The 13,875-nt window shown below is 38.5% G+C and overlaps 1 long non-coding RNA gene across 1 annotated transcript; it reads right to left on the bottom strand.

The window, feature by feature from the left end:
- Positions 1 to 515: 515 nt before the first annotated feature.
- On the bottom strand, positions 516 to 13,836 carry LOC135365143 (uncharacterized). Its single transcript, XR_010412862.1, has 2 exons — positions 13,120 to 13,836; positions 516 to 12,292 (listed from the first exon to the last, which is right to left on the bottom strand). It is a non-coding gene; the product is annotated as an uncharacterized LOC135365143 (long non-coding RNA).
- Between the last annotated feature and the right edge of the window lie 39 nt (positions 13,837 to 13,875).

The following is a 13,875-nucleotide window of genomic DNA, read 5'->3' as shown; positions in this document are numbered from 1 at the left end:
CGTCAAATGTAAGGAAAAAAATTCAGAAAACCAACAAATGAGTCAAACTGTTTTTATTTTTAGACATTTCTGCTGAGTCCTTGTCCATACGCAAATATTTTATAAAATTGTAATTTTAATAATTATAATTAAGTTTCACTTTTCAAATGCAATTGTATAGCTCATTTTGCCAACATTTTTTTGAGTTCCTACTATGCGTACAACATCAACTGAGATCAAGAGAAATGCTTTACATCTCCATGTAGTTTCATTTACGTGGGAAGAAAGTTAGCTCTAAAGGCAAACCATAAGGATGTCCTCTTTGGGTGACTCCTGTTGATTTTTTTTCACTTGATGGCTTCTGTGGTGCTGAGAAGTACTTTACTTTAACTCCTCTCATGCCAGATTAAAAGCTTAACCTCCACAGAATAGTTTACTTACTTAGAGTTCCAGCTGACTTGGCTCTGTAAGAGATTTATTTGTAATTCTAAAAGGGCCCATGCCCTTTTGACCTTGAAAATATTTTAAAAATGCAGATAAACAGACCATAGTTAGGTTTTAAAACATATACAGCAGTTTTCTCAATCTGCTGCAAGCAAATGTGTTTCCCACCGTATCTGGCATAGTTCTGGGCACACAGCAGACACACAATAAGCACTTCCTAGTGGAATGAGGATATTCAATATTGGGTCTTTTCGTGTGTTTTCCAACACACACCAGCAACATTTATTAAATTTATAGAATCACAGCCAAAGAGTTTAATGATAAAAATTAGGATAATTAGATTACTTTTGATAAAAAGATTAAATCGGAAAACTGTATTCAAATTCCCAGAAAATGGCTAGAGAAAGTAGAATACTGATGGGAGGATGTGCTCAACTGTCTCAGACTTGTTAATTCCTCAAAAAGGAAAAAAAAAAAAAAACAAACCCGAGTTTTTACTGGCTCCATAATATGGACTTAATATAATTTACCTAACTACACCTCTATTATCTGATACTGTTTTCCCTTATTTTCTCTAGGTCTGTATCTTACATGCTAATCTTTTTTTTTTTATAAGATTTTATTTATTTATTTAAGAAAGAGACAGAGAGAGAGAGAGAGAACACGGGGTGAGGGACAGAGGGAGAAGCAGACTCCCTGCTGAGCAGGAAGCCAGATGCAGGGCTTGATCCTGGGAGTCCAGGATCATGCCTGAGCTGAAGGCAGATGCTTAACCGACTGAGCCCCATTATACGCTAATCTTATATGCATAATTTAAACTACCTCCAGTTCTCTAAACACTTTGCTACATACATTTCTGGCATTGCATAACCTCTTCTCTTTGCCTGTATGTTCTTCCCTTTACCCATCTGGAAAACTGACCTTTGTTTAAAATAGTTGTCTACAAATTGTCTGAGTTAGTACTTTCCTCAGACTCCCAAATGCTCCTAAAAGAGTAGTGAGAGTTATTTAGGGAAATAGTGGTTATTTTTCCTAAATTATTACTTTTATCTTCAAGTACTAGACACTACTAATGAATACACCATATAAATTATAAAAATAATGACAACAGACATGGTGAGATATTAATGGATTTACAAAACTGAGCTATAAATCCTCTCCCATAAAAATCCTTCCTGGTCTGATATCTGGTACTTTCTACTACCGTCTGGTTGGGATGTTATACAGGAACACACATTCCATGGGGCCTTGTGCTTTCTCTCCCATTCCCTTTCAGAATTCGATCTTACAGGTACAGCAGTGAAGTCAGAGCAATGATGGCCATCCTGATGGCCACAACCAAATGAGGGAGACAGGCCCTCTGCATTCTGGAATTTCTTTTTGGATAATCCATGGGACTTTAATATTTTGTTTTTCAAGTTTTTCCCCTTCCGAGTTAAGATATTCAATAGCTAAGAAACAGAATGCCATTTGTCTTGTAGCTTCCACATTTTTTTCTTAATTTTTTTTATTAACATATAATGTATTATTTGTTTCAGGGGTACAGGTCTGTGATTTATCAGCCTTACACAATTCACAGCGCTCACCACTGTAGCTTTCACATTTACCATCAACATTATATAAAGACCTAAAGATTTTTATTCTATTCTGAAATGTGAGTCCTATTTCCATGTGAAGAAAATTTTGACCATTTCTAATTTGGTTCCGGCCAATGAGTTCCCAAACTTTTCTTCTGACTGAGAACGTCTCAGGCATATGTCTATTACATTTTAATGCACATAAAACAAGGCTGAATTACCTAAAATTTGTTGTAAAGAAGTATGCTTAAGTCAAAGTATTCAATCAACACATACTGTTTTAATTCAATTCATGTGAATATACTCACACTGGTCTAAAAAAGCACTTCTCAAAAAATGTGAATAGAAATGGGCTAAAATAATATTTTCAAAACATTTCAAAATAATCTAATCCCAGTAATATATTAACAACACAATTATGCTCTCTTAGGAGGGCATATGTTACAAGCATAAAACACCGAAAGGATTCATCATGGGTTCGTTTTCCTTTTATCTTAGATTGTACACTCCTTTGGATAGTAAGATTACAGTATTTATATATGACCTGTCAAAGACTTGATATGAAACTTTTAATACAACCAGAGTCTACTTCACAGTGGCAATATTTCAAACACAGTCCTTTTTCTTTTTGGGTAGTCACCCATTACTTTCCCATTTGGGCACACCTCATTGGTTGGAACAAGCATGTCCAAGTATGCTGTGTCTTTTGACTCTGGGCACATTTCAGCAACCACACAAGTGTGTTCCCTCAGAGGCTTTCTTACAGTGACAATGTCTTATATCTGCTAAAATATCTCCCATAATTCTCTACTGTCTACAAGACAGAGCCCAGATTTCTTGGTGTAACATTCAAAGCTCTGTCAAATCTGGCCTCAAACTACCTTTTAAACCTTATCTTCCATTAGTCTTCTCTATCAACTTTCTGTTCTAGCCGAACTGGTTTTTCTGAAGTCAGAAGAACAGACTCACATTGCCCTTAGTTGCTCTGATAGCTCCACCCACCTCAGAGTTTACTAAGAAGGGGGTTTGTTTGGTGGGTTGGAAATGAAGTGGTGGAAAATAATTTACTTCCTCTCTCTTTTCTTCATCTTCAAATCCTAGTACTCATCCTTTAAGATCCACTTTAGATTGAAGTGTTTTCCACTCATCTATTATAAGTAGGACAGCATGAACAGTTAGTTTGAGCAAATTATGTTCTGCCTCATACATCTTTTATGGATTCAAAATGTGATTTTAAATAATTATTTATTTAACTTTCCATGTGTTTGTTTCCCTAGAAGATAAGCTCCCCAAGGGCACAGAACCATTCATGTGGCTCATGAACCTCTTTATATCAGGTGTCTAACAGATGTCTTGCATACAGTATGTACTTAGTAGATATTGGCTAGTTTTATTAATTTAACTCACATTACAAAAGATTATCAATAAAAATGTTATCCAAAATGTTGGATAGCTTTGCTGAGAAATTTGGAGTCTTTGTTAAGAGTCCCATGCAATCAGAGGCTTTCTGAGGAATATGTGAATCACAGTGAAGAAATGAATTAGTTTGGGGATGAATTTCCTTTAAAACCAAACGAATTTATTGTAAAAATATTAAATGAAAACATTTAAAGTTAATATTTTCATCTATAATTAAATATGCTACTATATTATTTTTTTTAAGATTTTTTATTTATTTATTTGACAGAGAGAGAGAGACAGTGAGAGAGGGAACACAGGCAGGGGGAGTGGGAGGGGGAGAAGCAGGCTTCCTGCTGAGCAGAGAGCCTGATGCGGGGCTCGATCCCAGGACCCTGGGATCATGACCTGAGCCAAAGGCAGACGCTTAACGACTGAGCCACCCAGGTGCCCCAATATGCTACTATATTAACAAAATTATTCCAATTTTTGTCTTCCTTTTCAATCTTGATTGAAATGTACGTATATTTAGCAGAATTGGAAATATGGTAACAATCTACAGTTCTATATTTTTCAATTAGTATTGTTTCTGAGTTGCTATTAGTCTTTACACTGTTACTGGCTGCATAATATGGACTTAATATAATTTACCTAACTACACCTCTATTATTTGATACTGTTTTCTCTTATTTTTCTCTAGGTCTGTATCCTATAAGCTAATCTTATATGCATAATTTCAAACTACCTCCAGTTCTCTGAACACTTTGCTACATACATTTCTGGCATTACATCACCTCTTCTCTTTGCCTGTGTGTTCTTCCCTTTACCCATCTGGAAAACTGACCTTTGTTTAAAATAGTTGTCTACAAACGTTTTTGATCTTATACCCTACTAGTAAAGAACGTTTTAATATCAGCTCCAATACAACCTGCATATTTATAAAACATATACTCTTGACCTAATGTGATATGCACATATAAGACATATACAAGAATAAAAAAGGATAAGGTATAATAAACAATATTTAAAAATTGATTTTTATTTAAGGCCTCAAACATTTTTGTTCTCACCCCTCACCCCCCTCAAAACCAGTAACACTGTCCCAGATGCAAAGTCTTTAAACATTTTGGTAACTGTGAAGACTTCACACTGCCATTAGTTACATTGTAATCATACTTAAATTTAGGGTAAGCTTTGTCTTTACCTATAGTAGATGATAACTTCTTGTTTCCAAAATTCTTCCCAAGAATTTCAAAATGTTCGGGCCCATTTCTTGTCAAATTTGATTAGCTCATACTGTTTTTACCTAACGATGTGAATGATGAAGAGTTCCTACCAAGAGTAGGAGAACATCAACTTTGCTATTTTGTTTGTTCACTTACTCTTGTGTTGTTAGTAAACTATGTCATCTATATTTGTAGGAATCATTTCAACCTGTGAGGGCTGATTTAGTTAAAAGCCAAATATGACTGAAAATCCACTTAATTAAGCACAAATAAAGTGCCATATATTGCTGAAGACCTAAAAAAGCAGGAGGGTGCCTTGTATTCACAACTCCTTCAAGGCTGTGGATTCCTCCTCTTCTTTTAGGATAGCTGTAGTGTGAACCATGTGATACCCCTTCCTCTGACACACGGTCTGAGAAGGATGCCAGTATCTACCAGTTAATTAATCATTAGAAAGGTAATTTCTTACTTTTTAAAGATAAAAATAAGTTTTAATCGTTCTAACACCACAAAAGTTTATCCTGTACACCCTCTGGGTGCATACACTCAATTTTGGAGACCAGTAGTTTAAACACAGCTTAGAAAATGATCTCTGGGACATCTCTCCCCCATGCTAGTCCATAGATGCCCAAATGACTACGATGTTGTCTGTTTACATGTCTCCACTCCACAAAAGCTCCTCTAAAACTGGAACAAGACAGTAGTCCTCTCTGAATGGCTTTATCTTAATAGTTCTGTATTCTTAGCCCTTGGCACAGTGCCCTACAGAGAGATCAGGAGCTGAATAAATGATCACTAAATAGATTTGAGTGGAGCTTCTTCTGGATTGTTTCTTTTGGATGATTCTCTAAGGAGATATTCCCAGGGCAAGGGCACAAGAATTAGGCTATAGGTTTGAAAACTACTTTCTAGTTGTGTAAACTTGAACAAGTTACTTCTCTTGTTCCTCAGTTTTCTCATCAGTCAAATAAAGAAAAATTTCATCTACTATATAAGGGCTTAGTGCCCCAAACACCTACCACGGTCCTCAGATGAGTTAACTTTTATTGTTGGTAAAGAGTATAATTTTCATTAAAGGGGACTCTTTGAGTGGAAAGGAGAGACCAAAAGTGACAAAGACAAGAAAGGATCAGAAAATCTCCAGAAACAACAAAACAAGTATTAAAATGGCAATAAATACGTGTCGATTAATAATTACTTTGAAATGGATTAAACATGCCAATCAAAAGACATAGGGTGGGGATGCCTGGGTGGCTCAGTTCATTAAGCGTCTGCCTTCGGCTCAGGTCATGATCCCAGGGTCCTGGGATTGAGCCCCACATCCAGCTCTCTGCTCAGCGGGGAGCCTGCTTCTCCCTCTGCCTGCTGTGCCCCCTGCTTGTGCACACGCTTGCTCTCTCTCTCTGACAAATAAATAAATCTTTGAAAAAAAAAAAAAAAAAAAAAAAAGACATAGGGTGTCAGAATGGATAAAAAACAAGACCCATCTCTATGCTGCCTACAAGAGACTCATTTTAGACCTAAGGACACCTGCAGATTGAAAGTGAGGAGATGGAGAAACATTTATTATGCAAATGGATGTCTAAAGAAACCGGGAGTAGCAATACTTTTTTTTTTTAAAGATTTTATTTATTTATTTCAGAGAGAGAGAATGAGAGAAAGCACATGAGAGGGGGGAGGGGCAGAGGGAGAAGCAGACTCCCTGCCGAGCAAGGAGCCTGATGCGGGACTCTTGATCCTGGGACTCCAGGATCATGACCTGAGCCGAAGGCAGTCGCTTAACCAACTGAGCCACCCAGGCGCCCCGAGAGGAGTAGCAATACTTATATTGGACAAACTAGGCTTTAAAACAAAGACTGTGGGGTGCTCGGTAGCTCAGTCAGTTAAGCATCCAACTCTTGATTTTGGCTCAGGTCATGATCTCAGGGTTGTGAGATCGAGCCCTGTGTCGGCTCCACCCTGGGCATGGACCCTCCTTGAGATTCTCTCTCTCCTTCTCCCTCTGCCCCTCCCCTCCTGCTCTCTCAATAAATAAACAAACAAAGACTGTAACAAGAGACAAAGAAGGGCACTATATAATCATAAGGGGGACAATCCAATTGTAAATATTTATGCACCCAACATGGGAGCACCCAAATATATAAAAGAATCAATAACAAACATAAAGGAACTAATTGATAATAATACTATAATATTGGGGGACTTTAACACCCCACTTACAGCAATGGACAGATCATCTAAGCAGAAAATCCACAAGGAAACAATGGCTTTGAATGATACACTGGACCAGATGGACTAACAGATATATTCAGAACATTCCATTCCTAAAACAGCAGAATACACATTTTTTGCAAGTGCACATGGAACATTCTCCAGAATAGATCACATACCACGTCAGAAAACAGGCCTCAACAAATACAAAGACTGAAGTCATAACATGCACCTTTTCTGACTACAACACTATAAAACCAGAAGTCAACCACAAGAAAAAAATCTGGAAAGACCAAAAATACATGGAGGTTAAACACCATGCTACTAAACAATGAAAGAGTCAACGAGGAGATCAAAGAAGAAATTAAAAAAAAATATATGTGGAAACAAATGAAAATAAGAACACAAAAGTCTGAGACCTTTGGGATACAGCAAAAGCGATCCTAAGAGGGAAGTGTATAGCAAAACAGGCCTATCTCAAGAAGCAAGAAAAATCTCAAACAACCCAACCTTACACCTACAAGAGCTAGGAAAAGAACAACAAATGAAGCCTAACACCAGCAGAAGGAAGGAAATAATAAGGATTAGGGCAGAAATGAATGATACAGAAACTAAAAAAACAAGAGAACAGATCAATGAAGACAGGAGCTGGTTCTTTGAAAAAAATAATCAAATTGAGAAACCTCTAGCCAGACTTGTCAAAAAAGAAAAAAGACCCACATAAATAAAATCACAAACGAGAAAGGAGAAATCACAACCAACATCACAGAAATACAAACAATTATGAGAGAATATTATGAAAAACTATATGCCAACAAATTGGACAACGTAGAAGAAATGGATAAATTCCTAGAAACATAAAAACTACCAAAACTGAAATAGGAAGAAACAGAAAACTTCAATAGCCTGATAACAAGCAAAGAAATTGAATCAGTAATAAAAAAACTCCCAACAAACAAAAGTCCAGGACCAGATGGCACAGGTGAATTCTATCAAACATTTAAAAAGAGTTAATACCTAGTCTTCTGAAATTGTTCAAAAACACAGAAAAGGAAGGAAAAGTTCCGAATTCATTTTATGAAGCCAGCATTACCCTGATACCAAAACTAGATAAAGACTCCCCTAAAAAACAGAGAACTACAAGCCAGTATTTCTGATGAACATGGATGCAAAAATTCTCAATAAAATACTAGCAAACCAAATCCAACATTACATTAAAAAAAATCACTCACCATGATTAAGTGGGATTTATTCCTGGGTTGCAAGTGTGGTTCAATATTCACAAATCAATCAATATGACACACCACATTAATAAAGGAAAGGAGAACAATATGATCATTTTAACAGATGCAGAAAAGCATTTGGCAAAGTACAACATTCATTTGTGATAAAAACTCTCAATAAAGTAGGTTTAGAGGGAACATACCTCAACCCAATAAAGGCCATATGTGAAAAACCCACAGCTAATATCATACTAAATGGGGAACAAGTGAGAGCTTTTCCTCTATGGTCAGGAATAAGCAGGGATGTCCACTCTCACCACTGTTATTTAACACAGCGCTGGAAGTCCTAGCCACAGCAATCAGATAGCAAAAAGAAATAAAAGGCATCCACATTGGCAAGGAAGAACTAAAACTTTCATTATTTGCAGATGACATGATACCAACATATAGAAAACCCAAAAGATTCCACTAACAAAAACCTGCTAGAACTGATAAATAAATTCAGTAAAGTCACAGGATACAAAATCAATATACAGAATCTGTTGCATTTCTATACACCGATAATTGCATTGCATTCCTATACACTAATAATGAAGCAGCAGCAAGAGGAATTAAGAAATCAATCCCATTTACAACTGCACCAAAAACAATAAGATACCTAGGATTAAACCTAACCAAAGAGAAAGACCTGTACTCTGTACTCTGAAAACTATAAAACCCTGAGGAAAAAAACTGAAGATGACACAAAGAACAGGAAGACATCCCATGCTCATGGATCAGAAGAATATTGCTGAAATGTCTATACTACCCAAAGCGATCTCCACATTTAATGCAATCCCTATCAAAATACCACCAACATTTTTCACAGAGCCAGAACAAATAATCCTAAAATTTGTAGGGACCACAAAAGACCCCAAATAGCCAAAGCAAACTTGAAAAGCAAAGCTGGGGGCATCACAATTCCAGACTTTAAGTTATACTTCAAAGCTATAGTGATCAAAACAGTATGGTACTGGCACAAAAATAGACATACAGATCAACAGAACAGAAAACCCAGAAATGAACTTCAACTATATGGTCAATTAATCCTCGACAAAGCAGGAAAGAATATCCAATGGGAAAAAGACAGTCTCTTCAACAAATGGTGTTGGGAAAACTGGAGAGCAACATGTAGAAGAATGAAACTGGACTTTCTTACACCAAACACAAAAATAAATTCAAATATTAAAGACCTAAATGTGAGACCTGAAACCATAACAATCCTAGAAGAGAATACAAGCAGTAACTTCTTTGACATCAGCTACAGCAACTCCTTTCTAGACATGTCTCCTGAGGAAAGGGAAACAAAAGCAAAAACAATTGGGACTTCATCAAAATAAAAAGTTTTTGCACAAAAAAAGAAACAATCAGTGAAATTAAAAGGCAGTCTACAGAATGGAAGAAGATATTTGCAAATGACATATTGGATAAAGGGTTAGCCTCCAAAATCTGTAAAGAACTTATAAAACTCAACATCCAAAAAAAATTACTTACATTTCCTGTTAGATTATTTTCCTGTGGAACATTTATCAAAATTATTGACCAAGGGTGCCTCTGTGTCAGTTTATTAATTCCTAATAAAATTGAGCAATTTCACTTTTTTCTTTGGTTCTTCTGCAATCCTACCTTTGTGTTTTCTTCTTAAGTGTTTTGTTTCTTATGTAAAAGTGGAAAATGAAGATGTTACTGGAAAGCATGGAGACAATAAAGATCATCCAAAATGCCATCAAAATGAGTATTTCCAGACATCTGTGTGTGCTTGCCAGATAATTTTATGTAAATGAGATAAACAATGTTATTTTTGATGGAAGGCAGAGTAATCTAGCAGAAAGACACTCAGGTGTAAATCCCATCCCAGCTCTTTTATTTTTAAGAATTTATTTATTTTAGAGAGAAAAAGAGAGCGCGTGCACATGCACAAATGCAAGTGGGGAGAGGGGCAGAGAGAGAGAATCTTCAAGCAGATTCCCTGCTGACCATGGAAACTGATGCGGGGCTTGATCCCACAACCCATGAGATCATGACCTCAGCAGAAACCGAGAGTTGTATGCTCAACCAACTGAGTCACCCAGGTGCCCCTCCCGCTCTGCCTTCACTGATCATGAGACCTCGAGCGTGTACTTATCTTTCCCTCTGTGTATTAAAAGAAGGGCTAATAATACCTATCTCTTGGGGTTTTGAGAGAAATTAAGTAAGTACTCAATAAATGTGTTTATTTTCCCTTTTTTCTTAATCTTTGACCTTGATATTGGAGGGCTTTCCTAGAGTTCATTACTAAACAACTCTTGTTTATCTCATAGTATTTGACTACAAGTATCTGGAGCAAAGAGACCATATCTTACTAAATTTTGACGACCAGCACCCAAAGTTTAGGGGTTTAATATATGTTTGCTAAATAAATGAGGTCCTCAAAGAAGAGTTTCCCTGTGGACTTCTATTTGGAATGGGTGACTCTGGGTTCATTTAATTAAACTGCATCTCATATCCTATTTGCCATCTTTATTCTTAAGCTTGCCTATATTTTCTCCTAGTTTCAATTAAAAATGCAGCTACATCGGGGTGCCTGGGTGGCTCAGTTGGTTAAGCGTCTGATTATTTTTTTTAAAGAATTTTATTTTAAAAAATTTTATTTATTTGAGAGAGAGAGAGAGAACACAATGGGAGGGGCAGAGGAAGAGGGAGAAGGAGACTCCCCACTGAGCAGGGAGTCCAACATGGGGCTCAATCCTGGGACTGCAGAATCATGACCTTAGCCAAAGGCAGACTATTAAACAACTGAGCAACCCCGGTGCCCCTAAGCGTTTAATTCTTGATTTTGGCTTGGTTCATGGTCATGAGATCCAGCCCCAAGTTGAGCTCTGCACTCAGCAGGAAGCCTGCTTGAGATTCTTTCTCGCTCTCCCTTTGCCCCTCCCCCTGCTCATGCAGGCACTCTCTCCCTAATAAATAAATAAATCTTAAAAAAAAAAAAATGCAGCTAAGTGATTTTAAGCAAGTCACTTACTGTAGTGTACAGTTTCCTCATTTATAAAAACAGAACAGTTTCATACTAGTACTTCCTAAACTTTATAAACATGATAGTACTTCCTAACTGCAAACTGCTATACAAATTTGTTATTACTACAGAAGTTAGCTCATTGTGCATTTTAATTCATAATTATTATCTTGGGGACACACTCATCAACCTCTTTTTTTCCTACTATACTACCTGTTCTGTACCACCCAGCTTTCCTACATTTAACTTTTTCTAATCCTTTGGTTTATTGTTACTGTGGCTCAGAATCACTGATCTCTGCAAGGGAGCATTTGATGAGCCCTGGAGGAAACCAAACTAGAGATAGGTTCACAACAAGTCACACACAGTTCAAGATGTAAGGCTTAGACTTCAAGATAAAGCAAGACAGACCAGCAGAGGTGAGGACCGCATTTGAGACAAGTATGGAGTAGAGGCTAGGAACAGGAGATCTGATTCCTCGCTCTGTTACTTTAGCTAATTGACTTCAGGTAAGTTAGTAAACCTTTCTGGCCCTACATTTTCCCATCTGAAAAGTGGAGGTGGTAACAGTACTTACATCATAGTATTATAAATTTGAGGTAATATGTGTGAAGCACTTAAGAACAGTGCCTGGCACATTGTAAACACTCAGTAAATATCAACTATTATAATTATTATAAACTGATCAGTGGTTGACAACAGGTGGAAGGTAAAGCAAGAGTTTGGAAGTTCAGAGATACACTGAATGTTAATTTCAGCAGTTCTGTATTTTCTCATTACCTTCTCACTTCTTAAGCCCTTCTAGACTGAAATACTTCTTTTCCTTAAAATTTCCCTGAGTCAGATTTTTTTAACAGCATCAGTTCAAAATATTTGAAGGCAGTAACAGTAAGGCTACTAATCAAACTTAAGTCTATTTTTCTACTTTATTGTATATAGAAGAACAGCCATGTTTCCAATTTGTATAACCTAAACATTTGTTATTCACTTTTCCTGCTGGTATAACTGGAAGTAGGGGTATGGAGTAAAGAGGAAGGCAGGATTTAAAGCTTTGCTTCACAACATTTTAGGTGCTAGAGGCAAAGGTCTTTCATAATGCCATGGAGAGACATTACCTGACAAAGTTGCCATGCACTGAGTTTGCTTTCAACATTCTTTATCCATTTCTGTGACATCCAGAGACCTTATGTTTTCTTTTAACTGCAAAGAACAAGAGCCTCTATTGGCTATAAAACCTATGCTCAGGTTTGACATTACAAATTGCATGCCGGCCATGTCTATTCCTGGTTGTTTTTAGTTTGGCCTGCAGGGTTCTGAATATCGGTTGCCAATACTTAAAAATCCGAAGATTTCACACAAAAATCCAGCTTTAGGGTTTCTCTTGGGGGGAAAAAACCATATATCTCAGAACAATGGACCCACATTCTTGTGAGCAACAATCTGCTAGTGCTTAACAGCTGCTCCTTTCAGTTACAGCATGGACACTAATTTGTCACATTTCTTATTATTCTCCATTGTTTTACACCAGGCCAGTTTCATTCATTTGCTTTATTTTTCTGCCCGCCCGCTCCCCATAGATTTGAGTCTGCAAACCCTACCTAGACTTTTCCTGTCTCCCATCAAAGCTTACTTTGTTCCAAGTCCCTCACAAGTTTTTCAAAGCAATAGCTAAGTAATCTGATCAACTATGAGTATTTTTACATGTGCTTTCTGGAGATAGTATCTTCATAAAAAGGATGACTCTGCAGGTGGAAATTACAGGCACCACGGGATTACAGTCAGGATGGCAACTGTCCACTCTACTTTTTCTGCTATCCTGGCTTATCCATACCTCACTGTCCTCAGGCAAACCTAAGGAATTGGTTCTCAGTAGAACAATGAACACCGGCCTATGTGAGAAACCTGCTCAACTAGTACTTTTATTTATAGACTGTCCTAGTTCCAAAGGACCGAAAGCTACGGGCTATTCTGACTCCCCGCTTCCTCGGAGGCTTCAGGATATCCGGCCTGACGGCATTTCCCCATACCTGTTTTCGGGGCTCGTTTTGCGCTGGGCAGTCGCGCCCAAGGAGCGCGCGCATCCAGCATGAGCTCATTTCTCAGGGGCGTTTCCAGAAGGCTCGGCCTGGCTGCGCACACCAGGCGCAATCGGCCTCACTTTGTCAATGGCCACCGCTGCTGGGCAGCGCGCGAGCGCCCGGAGGCGCTGCCTCTCTAGAAGCTTTGTTCCTACTTTAGCGTCTGAGAGTTCGCACCCGACTGGGTAGGCGGCTCTGGACCCGTCTGGCCCTTTCGGGGAAGACGCTGGTTCTTCCGACGCGCTATCCCGGGCGGAGGGAAGGCTCCAGCGCGCAATTTTAGCCGCGTCGGGCCGAGAGACTCTTGGTGGGTGGGGAGAGCCCCTCTAAACTCTCTGTTCGCTTGAGCGCTCCGAGCCCAGCGCCGCTGACCGCAGCAGTTTCGGACCGGCTGCGCAGACTGCCCGCGCTCCCTATCTGCGGTTTCCACAACGGCTGACAGAAGCCGCAGACAAGCCCATCACACGGTCCGCCACGACCCCACGAGCGAGGTTCTCCGCTCTTGGGACCGCCGCCGGAGGGGGAAGGCCAATCACACCGCATCTAGGTCTTGCGATTGGACGGCACTGAGTGCTGATTGGCTGCCGCTACGGGTTTCAGCCTCCCTCCTTTTCCCTTTTGCCCCCACTCCAGTTCCAAAGCTTCAAGCCAATGAAAAGGCGCTTTATAGACGCCCTCCCTTTTCTTTCTTCTTCTCCCCACCTT

This window comes from Mirounga angustirostris, unplaced genomic scaffold, assembly GCF_029215605.1.
Source record: "Mirounga angustirostris isolate CCGP_5_RB_7025 unplaced genomic scaffold, mMirAng1.0.hap1 SCAF_1, whole genome shotgun sequence".
Lineage (NCBI taxonomy): Eukaryota > Metazoa > Chordata > Mammalia > Carnivora > Phocidae > Mirounga > Mirounga angustirostris.
Note: the sequence above shows the minus strand (reverse complement) of the source record. Positions and strands in the feature narration are given on the sequence as shown.